The 9221-nt window shown below is 42.7% G+C and overlaps 1 protein-coding gene across 1 annotated transcript in view; it reads left to right on the forward strand.

The window, feature by feature from the left end:
• Window positions 1-9221, forward strand: part of ZSWIM6 (zinc finger, SWIM-type containing 6) — a 123067-nt gene that overhangs the window by 1410 nt on the left and 112436 nt on the right. The gene's annotated exons all lie outside the window — the stretch shown is intronic.

Raw genomic sequence — 9221 nt, forward strand, 5'->3', positions numbered from 1 at the left:
AACCCACCATTGGCTTTGCACAGACTCCTTGGGCGCTCCTGCGAGCCTCTCTGTCTGTCTCTCGCTGTCACCCTCTCGCTCAGTTGCTCTTGTCCTTCTAGGTTTTGTTGTTGGTGGCGCTGGGGGTAGGTCATTGGGTCATAAAGCTGTCAGGTTACTGATGGAAATGGGGCTGAAAGGCGGCTTGTCTGAGGAGAGGGGGGAAGGGTGCTGCCCAGGGGGACTGCTGTGCAGGAAGGCAGAGACGTCTAGGATGCTGCCAGATAGCTTTAGGAGGTAGCCAGGGTTTTATTCCTCCTTCTCCCCCCCCCCCCAACAGGGGAAGTGCTGCTCTCCTTTCTGAACCCAAATTCTCTTCCTCTGAACCCTGGTTTTAATTCTCTATGGGAGATAAGGCGCTCCCCCCTCCCCAACTTGCAGGTAGTTCCCCCCTTTTCCTTCTCTCCAGTGAGGGGTCACTTCGGGAGGGGGGGAGGATGAGAGGCTTTCTGTTTTTCTTTTTTTCTCTTTTTCTGGGCTGTGGGAGTAAGTCTCTGTTTCTGGAAACGGGCGGATGGGTGGTTATTTCTGTTAGAAAACTTCCTGGTTGGTTTATGTGAAGCTGGATCTTTTGTTGTTGCCCTGTTTCCAGAGGTTTGTGTTTGTCTGCACATCTCCAGTGGCCTTCAGGCTCCCCCCACCCCCAGGACCTGGCACTTTCTCATTTTCATGTTTGTTTGTGTCCTTTTCAGTTTTCTGTTGCTCCATGAAAAGGGGAGAACCAAACAAAAGAGGCTCTTTCATTGCTTTTCACTGCCTGCAAAATAGCAAGGATCTGACAAAGGGGAAGGAGGGCTGGTGGTTTTAAAGTGGCACAACTCGATTTTGCTTGCTTCTCAGACTAAACCCAGCTTGCTCCTCTGTAAAACTTTAAATAGAGCCTGTGGTTCTGCCCAGCTGCCCCCCAGCATTTGGCCACGTATGGGGTTGGAACCCACTAAGCTAAGCACCATCACTCTCTCATTATTCCTTCTTCACACGATCTCCATTTTCTTGTGGCTAGTATCACTCGAAGTGTAAAGATGTGGGCGCTCCTCGCTGGCAAGGTTTTAGTTTGGCAGTGCCAGTGTACCTTCTGTGGGGTGTGGGAGGAGGGTATCTTTCTCCATCTTTAAATGAAAGTCAAAGCCAGCTCTGGTTTGTGCAGAATTGCTGGACTGTGAGACAGACTTCATGCACTCTGTAATGGTGCCTTTCCCTTCTGCCTGCAAATGGTTTAGCTCTGGGCAGTCTTCTAAGTTCTAATTAACATTCCTCGAGACTTCTGGGTCTGTCCCTCTAGCAGGGATTGAGGCATCTCTTTATTTAGCAGTGGCATCCACCAGAACTGAACCTCTTTCTGGTTTGGCTGGCATTGCCAAGGGCTTTTTTTTTTTGCCTCTGCTTGACTCCACTTGCAGGGGATGAGGAATGACAGGAGTGCATGTAGGGAGGGTTTCTTGGCTGATTACATTTAAGCTAGGAATTCACTGTGAAAATAAAGCCAAGGGGCGATAAATAAAAGATGCAATCTTCTCCAGGAGACAGACACCCAGCATGGGCTTTGCTTTGCTTGCTTTCAGCATGTAGAAGAGGCCTCATTGAGAACTCAGTGAAAGGAGGAAAAAATAACTTGTGTAGCCTTGGAAAGGGGAGGGGCGCTGGATGATGCTGGCAAAGGTCAATCTGAACAGGGGAAAATATGCATAAATATATCTCGTGTCCACGGCAGCTTCTGGAACACTTTAATAAATGTGCAGTGAATGCTGCACACTACAAGTACACTTTTGTTTCTTTCTTACATGAAATGTTGAAATCTCGCCGGGTTACTAATGTATGGAAACTTGGTATTTCACAGCACTGTTTAAATGTGAGTGTCTATGGGGTGTGGTGAGGGATGAGCAAAGCAGATGCTGAAATTTTCCAAATCACAAATACTTTCCTACAGCAAACACTAAGATTTGTTAAGGTTCATTAAGGCTTTGTATGGAACAGAAACTATAAATGAATAGCCTGTTTCAAATCCATAGGACATCTGCCTATTTTCATTTTGTTACTTGATTTTTTCTGTGAGCAAATTTTAGTTATCTGGTCTTATAAACTGGTGGTATAAGTAAGTATTAGGAATTTATGGTTTGTCCTCACTTTTGGTGTTGTGTTGTGAGTTGCATTGAAGCAGAGTGGCTGAAAAGCAGAGTAGAAATAGGTTTGTGTAGTAATGCACATGCAAAAAGAACATCATTTATATTGAAAGTCAGCCTTCTTTAATGCTCATGCTCGGTATTTGTAGTGTGTTTTTTCCCCACATAGTATAGCATGAGTTGTGCAGCATGACATTAACAAAAGTTAGCATTATAGCACAGATATTGGGAAGGTGACATCTTTAATCCTAGGCCAACAATTTTTTTGTTGAAATGGTGATGTACATATGCCAGTTTTGAGCTGTACATTAGAATGACAATTGCAAAATTGACATACTGTATATGAGATGCTTGTCTTAATATGTGTGCCTTTTAAGTATTTATACTGAATCTGTTTTACTTTTTAAAACCGGTACATTAAGGTTTCCCTGTCAGACTGTGTCATCAAAACCATAGGTCAGACAAACTTGTCTGAGTGTGTTCATCTTATTTCTGAAAGCTGAAGAATTATATGTAGCACTCAGAAGATAAGTCTTATTTAATACATTAATTTCAGATTCCATCTACAGACTTCAGATATGTTGATGAAGCTGTGTCAAATAGGGCAAAGCTATAATTCCAGGGTCATTCTAAACTTTGGGCAGGCCAAAGTTTTAAACGATAACTGTGCAAACAGTATAAAACTTAGCTGTTTGGCTACGTTCATATAAGGCACAAAGGGCAGTGTCTGCATCAGGATGCATTTCTCTTGTAACTGTCAGTGGGTATCGTACATTTAGGAAGGTGATAACGAGAAATTGCACTATAGTTTTTTTTTATTTAAGCACTTATTTCAGGATGCTAGAACTTTAGTAAATATGATTTAGCTGTGGTACTGCAGCAAGTTTGTAATAGCCCTAAACCTCTGTGGTATTTGTGTAAAAAAACTTCTTAGCCCATTTTGTATAACAGGGAATGTAGATTCCTTTTTATAAGGTCTAGCAAGTGTGAAATGTGGTCAGTGATTACCAGTGAAGCAAGTGGGTGTTTCTTTTTGCTGATGTTCCCCACAGGTAAGGATCAGCAAATGATTTAATGAATCAGTCTTTGGTCAGGATTTAATCAGACCTCTCATAGGCTCTGATGGAGTTTTGAGCCCCTTTTTTGCCTGTTCTGGTTTGCAGAGTTTGATTTTTCTATCAAATGTCAAATAACATTTCTGTTTTAGTATTTATGGGCGGTTTATTTCTATCATTTTAGGCTTGCTGTATTGCAGGTGGACAACCTATCGTCCCAAACTGCTTAGAAGCATTACAACATTGTTTGTTGTTGGGGAAATTACTATTGCCTTTGTTCCTTGGCATGTGTTTATGGTGGGGGTGGGTTTCTTGCACCTCTAGGCCCCTGGGTTGAGCCTTGGCCACACCAGCCTAGTTCCATCTGCCCAGCTGTGACCGTTGTGTCATAACTGGTTTTGATAAGCCTTGCAATCTTTTGAAAATCTTTCAAGCTTGTAAGGCAGAGTAATGTGTGTAGCTGTTACCACCAGGGTAGTAGTTAAATGACAGGTTCTGTTGTAGGATTTCCTAGGTCTCCTGCCTCTTGGCACCACTGACTGCTCTACCATGGCTCGAAATGCCAACCTCTGCCTTGAAAACCTTAAAAGCAGCTAAACGTTGCTGTTCAGAGGAGACAAAATTGTGCTTTCTAGCTAAGCTAAGACAATAATTCTGCTTCCAGCCAAGCTTCATAATATCACCTTCTTTTAAGTTCTGGGAGGTTCATGAATGGTATTTTGTTTCCGCTTTCATAAGCAAACATATTGCTGTCAGTTTCTAAAAGTTTTTATTTTTGGCTGTGATATTAAGCAAGCTGAGTTGTGGGGTGGGGGGGTGGCCTTCCAGCTCACACAAGAATCTCTGGTGGGATGTACAGAAGCTTGTGGCTGTCTGTTACAGTTGGGATCTCTAGGGTGCTACAGCTTGCTGTGGGGCCCTGTTTTGGCAGTGCCTGTGCCTGCTATTACTTGTAATGAAGGGAAGTAGCAGTGACTTCCTTGTAGCTCCTGAAAGGGAGCTTAAAGAAATGACACTTTATGATTATGGCTTTGGTCAGAGTCCATAACTGTTAACCATCAAAAGGCTTATGTATACCTGGAGCTAGCTCAGGTTGCTACATTAACCAGTTCTAAATTCCCAGACTCTGTCTTAAGTGGTTTGTTAGGTTGCCAGTCACTGCGCTAAGTCTCTCAGTATGTAACAGTTCTTAAGGTCTGGCCAGGTGTGGTGACAGCAGCTGATGCTCCGTCCGTCAAAGTCCCATAAATGAGCAATCTAAAATGAGAGCATTTAGAGAGTTGGTTGGAACTTATCTCATAATTTGCTCCTTATTTAAATGGTGGGTTCTACACAGTTACATCTCTATGCTGATGACTGCATGTGTGTAATGCTCATTTTCTGGCACAAAGTTCAGGGTGGAGTTTATGTAGACTGTACATGTATGAAATCAGCAGTAAAACAGACTGCTGATGATAGGTAAATCATTTTATGTTGCACAACTTAAAATGCTTCTAGGGGGTGAGCTGGTTAGATTTTTGCCTACTAGTTAATCCAGTTTCGATGCCAGGACAACTTCTTGAGTATTAGTGCAATCCAATGTTTGTATGCGCTCTTGGCACATAACTCAGGGAAGTGGGTGTGTTTAGCATGCTTATTTTTTGGACCTGACCTGGAAGGAAAGTTAGCAACTTGAAGACTTCAAGAAATTGAGTTGTATCATTGAGACTGACTCTTAAAATCGTTCTTTGACAATAGCTTTTAATTCAAATTTGTCTGGTTAATTCCGATAACGAACAAGACTCTGGCATGCTAACTAGTTATGCGACCTCCGAGCGGTCGGCATCCAACTTCTTAGAGGGACAAGTGGCGTTCAGCCACCCAAGATTGAGCAATAAGAGGTCTGTGATGCCCTTAGATGTCCGGGGTTGCACGCACGCTACACTGACTGGCTCACCTTGTGTCTACCCTACGCCGACAGGCGCGGGTAAACTATGGCAGGTCCTTAAAGAGATGGGAGTACCAGACCACCTCACATGTCTCCTGAGAAACCTGTATAAGGGTCAAGAAGCAACAGTTAGAACCGGATATGGAACAACTGATTGGTTTAGCATAGGAAAAGGAGTACGACAAGGATGTATATTGTCACCTTATTTAATTTATATGCAGAGTACATCATGTGAAATGCTGGCCTGGATGAATCACAAGCTGGAGTTAAGATTGCTGGGGGAAAGATCAATAACCTCAGATATGCAGACGATACCACTCTGATGGCAGAAAGTGAAGAGGACATAAAGAGTCTCTTGCTCAGAGTAAAAGAGGAGAGCGCAAAAGTGGGCTTGAAACTCAACATCAAAAAAACTAAGCTCATGGCATCTGGTCACATCACTCCTTGGCAAATAGAAGTCGTGGAAGTAGTGAAAGACTTCACGTTCCTGGGATCCCAGATCACCGCAGACTGTGACAGCAGCCATGAAATTAAAAGACGCCTGCTCCTTGGGAGGAAAGCGATGGCAAACCTAAACAGCATGATAAAAAGCAGAGACATCACCCTGCCAACAAAAGTCCGCATGGTCAAAGCAATGGTATTCCCAGTAGTAACGTATGGCTGCGAGAGTTGGACCATAAGGAAGGCTGAGCACCAAAGAATAGATTCTTTTGAACTATGGTGCTGGAGAAGACTCTTGAGAGTCCCTTGGACTGCAAGGAGATCAAATCAGTCAATCCTAAAAGAAATCAACCCTGACTGCTCCCTGGAAGGCCAGATCCTGAAGTTGAAGCTCCAATAGTTTGGCCAACAAATGAGATGGGAGCACTCACTGGAGAAGACCCTGATGCTGGGAAAGATTGAAGGTAAAAGAAGGGGACAGCAAAGGATGAGATGGTTAGACAGTGTCATCAATGCAACAGACATGAAATTGAGCAAGCTTCAGAGGATAACAGAAGACAGGAGGGCCTGGCGTGAACTGGTCCATGGGGTCGCAAAGAGTCGGACTCGACTGTGCGACTGAACAACAACAACAAGATGACACACAAAATAGCACATTAGTGTCATCCCCAGTTCCTGTCACATCGTAGTGCAGAAGCAAGATGAGCAGCACTTGCAGCAGAGAGCAAACCTGTGGTGGAAACGTCGATTGAACAGGGGCCAGGTCTTATCTTATGACCTCCTCTGTCCTGTGGCTTTTCTTCTGAGTTGTGTGGTGACATCTGCTGTGAGTCTGGGTTCTTATCCTTCAGGAGTTCTATTTGGGAACCTGTATACCCTCGAATTTTGGGATGAACATAGCAGTGCATTCCTAAATGTCAGTCTCTAACATTTGCTAGGTTTCAGTGAGTATGAGTGTTCTGGTCTCAAATCCAGATGTGATTCTTATTCACAGCTGCTTTCAGCTTGTTATGGGTGTACTCAAAATATATCAGTGTCTTCCTTAGCTAAAGGCAATGGATGCACTAGTATCTTGCATAGAATGGATTTAAAAAAACCTTTTTGTCGCACTGGCTTAACTGTCACGACCAGGGTCGCCTGTGGGCTTTTGATGTTATCGGGTTCAAACTGCATGTAACTGGCAGACACACTTGTTTAAACCTCTAGCCCAATATGTACAAAATGGGGGTGAGTGTCCAGTTTTTATTTTTAGAGCCAAAGGGGTGGTGGGGAAACTGAACCTGCTACTAACTTTCCCAGACCCTCTTGCTCTCCCACTGTTCTTCTCTAAGCCAGCTTTATTTACAGCATCTCTGCTTGTTCAAGAAAGAAACCAGCAGGGCATGGGAGATTTTGGAAAGGTGACTCACAACCTGGGGAGAGGTTTGCACTTACTATGAAGTTGACCCGTCTTCTCCTTTATACGTTATTGGAGCAGACATGTTGAAACCATAAGTCTGCTTCTGTTGCTTGTTGTTTAAGCATTGGTAGCTTCTCAACTTTGAACTACAGTTCCCTTCCTGTCCATATTTCTTTTGTTTTCATCTTATTGGAAGGCTGCAAGCAGGTATTGTTGACAGTTGTTTTAAAAGCTGCCCTGAGCCTGCCTTCATGGGGAGGGCAGGGTATAAATCAAATAAATAAATAAAATAAAAAGGTGGTGAATGGTATGGTCAACTGTTGTGCCAGTTGCAGTATATTATAAGTGTTTTCAAGGATGCCACCAGGACTCCTCCATGTTTCTGACCATGTGAAGTTATTCGTCAAGAGTACTGATATTATTTTGCTTCCTTAAAAGTCCTACATAATTGTTAGCTTTCTTATGTGGGCCTGTACATTAGCTAAGCATACCAAAGGCACAGATCTGAGACTTTGGAGAGCCAATGATAGTCAAGAGTTAACAATACTGAGCTTAGATGGGCCAGTAATCTGACTTGACATAAGACCAGCCTTACATGTTTAATGTGTGTTTAAGATATAGTCAATGCTCTTGAATATATCAAAGATCAGTCATTTAAACCTTAATACATCTTTACTTATTTTTCTTCCCCCCTTTCTTTGAAAAGGGTTCCTGTAGCATTTCATTGTTCTACAAAATGCTGAGTATATTTTTGAGGCTACATTTATTCACCCCTTATTGCAAGGGCTTCTAGCTAACCAGGTTTTTGCTCTGTAATCAGTTCTAAAAAGGGCCACAACTACAACAGTTTTAAAATCTGGAGTGTGTTAAACCATCGTTTGTATCGTTACACTTGTAAAAAGAGCTTATTTTGTATTATTTTAAGTGATGCATCTAGCAGTTTTTGAAACTGGTATATGTGTGGGTACTGTCTGAGGAGGCCTGATATTAATTGAGAGGATGTAAAAGAACCTGTCAGTAAGTTTCAGTTCTCATGAGGGGAGTTAGCTAACCAGATAGATTGGAAGCTCACCTACTAGATGAATGTGCTGATCTGTCTCTTCTCCATTTTAACAGCCTGTCTGTTTTTTTAAGTTAACTCTTCTTTGTTAATTGGCATCAGACTCACTAATGCTAATAAAGAGTTCCACACAAGGCATGTGAGGTGGCAGAGGAGGGAGCACATAGGCCTAAATTAATGTGATTGTTCAGTCCATGATCTTTCATTCTACGTGATCAGGAAGGCCTTAAGCATCTGTAAGAATCAGTGTCTTTGATAACTTTAGTTGGTTTTGAACTGTTAGTAGTGTTTTGTTGTTGTTGCCAGCCAGTCACAGAAATAGCTTACTGTGATGAGCATTCTTGCAGTGTAAGCATTGCATTTATAAATACTTGACGATCAGCTATAGAAATACGTGTTAAGCTGATACTATTGCAGTGTTTGATCATGAGATGCCAGACTGGTTGTAAGTGTAGTCTGCCTTGTATCGCAGCCAGGTTTTAACCACAATGGCTGAGATCTTATCTAGTACAGTCAGTGACACTTCTGGAAGCAAACTTTCCTGTATCTCCTTCTCTGCAGGGAACAGTAAGGGGAGGGTGAACTGGGGTGTGGTCTGCAGTAGGAGGTAGGAATTGGTGAAAATACTGCCTTCTGTCTTCTACTCTAGTGGAAGTCCCTTCTTGTGGAAAATATGGTTAGAATGTAAGCCAATTGCTTTCCTTGTTGTGTGAAGGTAGTTACTGACTGGTTATCCTTTCCCTGTGGAATTACAGCTTTTGATTCTTGGTCAGTGTAATCTTAGCTTCGCATTCCGACTTTCATTTGGTTTAAGAAATAGCATGACTTTGGCTCTGTCACCCCACTGGTTAATTGGCTAAATTGTTCCTTGCTTTTGTAAACAGTTCATTTAAATACAGGCTTGTCACAAATTAAATCTAACCGAAGGACTGAAACATTACACGCAGAAAGGGGCAAAAAAAAATCACACAACTTACCTAAGTCCCATTTTCTGATCCTGTGGGCTTCCCCATCTGAGTAGGCAATGGATGGGCAAACTTTTCAGCCTGAGGACCGTATCTGGGTATAGAAATTATGTGTGGGGGGCATAAATGGGTACATGCACAAAATGAATTAATTTCAAACAAGCCAATGTAGGCTGTAGCTGGAGGAATCAGAGCAAAGTTCTGCTGTGCTTAGC

The sequence above is a fragment of the Gekko japonicus genome, unplaced genomic scaffold, assembly GCF_001447785.1.
Source record: "Gekko japonicus isolate JY-2015 unplaced genomic scaffold, Gekko_japonicus_V1.1 scaffold700, whole genome shotgun sequence".
In the NCBI taxonomy this organism is placed as follows: Eukaryota; Metazoa; Chordata; class Lepidosauria; order Squamata; family Gekkonidae; genus Gekko; species Gekko japonicus.